The sequence below is a fragment of the Nannospalax galili genome, unplaced genomic scaffold (assembly GCF_000622305.1).
Source record: "Nannospalax galili isolate Female #2095 unplaced genomic scaffold, S.galili_v1.0 scaffold750, whole genome shotgun sequence".
Classification (NCBI taxonomy): Eukaryota; Metazoa; Chordata; class Mammalia; order Rodentia; family Spalacidae; genus Nannospalax; species Nannospalax galili.
Window position 1 is genome coordinate 491,752 of NW_008327506.1, and position 2,693 is coordinate 494,444.

Below are 2,693 nucleotides of genomic sequence, written 5' to 3' on the forward strand. Positions count from 1 at the left end.
TGTGAATATATTCATGATTGTAATATGTTCATGATTGTAATATCTTCTTGATTGATTGTTCCTTTGATCAGAATGAAATAACCTTCTTTGTCTTTTCTGTTTAGTTTCAGTTTAAAGTCTATTTTGTCAGATATTAGGATTGCTACGCCTGCTTTTCTCTTAGTGCCATTTGCTTGGAATACTTTTTTCCATCCTTTCGCTTTGAGATAGTGTCTGTCCTTGAAAGCGAGATGAGTTTCTTGCAGACAACAAAAAGATGAGTTTTGTTTCTTAATCCATTCACACAGTCTGTGTCTTTTGACTGGGGAGTTCAGTCTGCTAATATTTAAAGTTGTTAATGAAAGATGGGTATTGAATTCTGTCATTTTTATTTCTGTTTACATTCTTGATACAGCTGTACTTTTCCGCAGTTATACCTTCATTGGATTTCTTTCCGTACCCTCTTGGGTATAGTCATTCATTTCTTCAGCTCTTTGTATTGCTTCCAGAACTCTCTGAAGGGCTGGTTTTGTGTACATGAATTCCTTCAGCCTATTTATGTCATGGAAGATTTTTCTTTCCCCTTCGACTATAAATAGACATTTTGGCTGGGTATAGTAATCTGGGTTGGCATCTGTGGTCATTTAAAACTGGGAATACTTTGGTTCAGGCTCTTCTGGCTTTCATAGCTTGCACTGACAAATCAGCTGTGATCCTAATGGGTTTTCCTTTATATGTGACTTGTTGTTTCTCTTTTTCAGCTTTCAGTATTGTCTCTTTGTTTTGTACATTTAGTGTTTTTACTATGATGTGCTTTGGAGAGTTTCTGTTCTGGTCCTGTCTGTTTGGTGTTCTGTATGCTTCTTGTATTTGTATGGGCATGTCTTTCTTTAATTTTGGGATATTTTCTTGCATGATTCTGTTGAAGATCTGGTCCATCCCATTATCTCTGGATTCTTCTCCTTCCTGTATACCTATGATTCATACGTTTGGTCTTTTTATGGTGTCACACAATTCCTGAATATTCCATTCTTGTGATTTCTTAAATTTTTCATAATCTTTGCTAGAGTGGTCTAGTTCGTCCACTTTATCTTCCAGTCTTGATACTCTGTTTTCCATGTCGTTCATCCTGTTAGTGAAGCTTTCTCCTGTCGTTTCTAATTGGCTTACTGAGTGTTTCACTTCCTTCTTCATTTCAGCCTGAGTCTTCTTCAATATTTCTAACTCTTTTCTGAATTCATTCAGAAGTTTATCCCTATCTTCCTTCAGTTCTTTGACTTCTTTGTTTGTGTGTTCTTTAAATTCACCTAATTCTTTTATCATATTTATAATTGTTCTTTTGAGTTCCATGTCCTGCATTATCTCTAAGGGATTCTCATTGTGCTCCTCTAGAGGACTATTGGTATTTGGTGGGGATATGTAGAGGACTATTGGTATTTGGTGGAGAGATGTTATTTTGGTTTTTCATGTTATTATTTTTTCTCTGTGATTTTGACATGTGAATTTCTTTTGTAGTTTCTGATTCTTGTGTGAGACTCAGGCCTTCAAGTTTAGGTCTGCTTCCTTTTGTGAACTTTATGTGTCTTTGTGGTTTACTTTTTGGGCATGAAAAACTGGTTCATCTAAGCTTCTTGTTCTCTCTTTTGATTTTATTTTGAAGCGGCCATATTGCTTTTGTCTTCAGGAGTTCCCACAGAGGCCCAATTCAGATGAGGGTCAGATGTTTTCAGGCTTTCTCCTAAGGTCTGGATCCCTTCAGGAACGGTTTTGGCGTCAGGAATTTGGGGGTTATTCTGGCCTTGGAGCCTGGCCCAGGAAAGATGCTGGTCTAGGGCAGCTGGTGACTATGCCACCCAGAGATGGAAAGGCCAATGGGGTGAGAAGAGGCCCCAAGGCCTCCTGGGGACTGTACTGAGGAGCTGGGTTGGTCTGGATGCAAAGGATCAGGAAGATGAAAGGTCAGCCCCTGAGCCCTGGAAAGAGGCTGGTGGGTGGTGCAGGCCCAGGGAAGCAGAGGGTGAGGGTGGGGCCAGGCCCAGAATTAGTGCTCCTGGGGCCCAGAGAAGGCACTACATTGGTCTGGATGAAAAGGATCAGGAAGCAGTATTGGTTCCCCAGGTGTTTGGGGCCCCAAGAGAAGGAATGGGACAGGACCCCTAACTAGGAGGAGAGACCGGCTGGGGAGATGGGAGGATGAATGAGACTGGGGGATTCAAGGCGTGGAGGGTATGATGGTCTTACCCTGGAGGCCTCCTGGTAGGAGAGAGGCCTGGGGCGGTTCTTTCAGGCCCAGGGAAGCAGAGGGCTTGTTCTCTTTTTAAAAAATATTTTATTTATTATTTTCAGTTTATTTTATGTGTATGATTGCATTTTTTGCATGTATGTAAGTGCACCTGTGCTGTGCAATGCCCATAGAGGTCAGAAGAGGGTGTTCAGTCTCCAAGAACTGGAATTATGGATGATTGTTAGCTGCAGTGTGGGTGCTGGTATCTGAACCTGGGTACTCTGCAAGAGCAGCCAGTACTCTTAACAGCTGAGCCATTGCTCCAAGCTCTGTCATTTATTTTCTTAGTCTTAGTCATCCTGACAGGGGTAAGGTGAAATCTCAAAATAGTTATAATTTACATTTTCCTGACTACTAAGAACAGTGAACTTAAAAAAAAATCCTTAGTCATATGTATTTCTTCTTCTGTGAACTCCCTGTTCAATTCCAT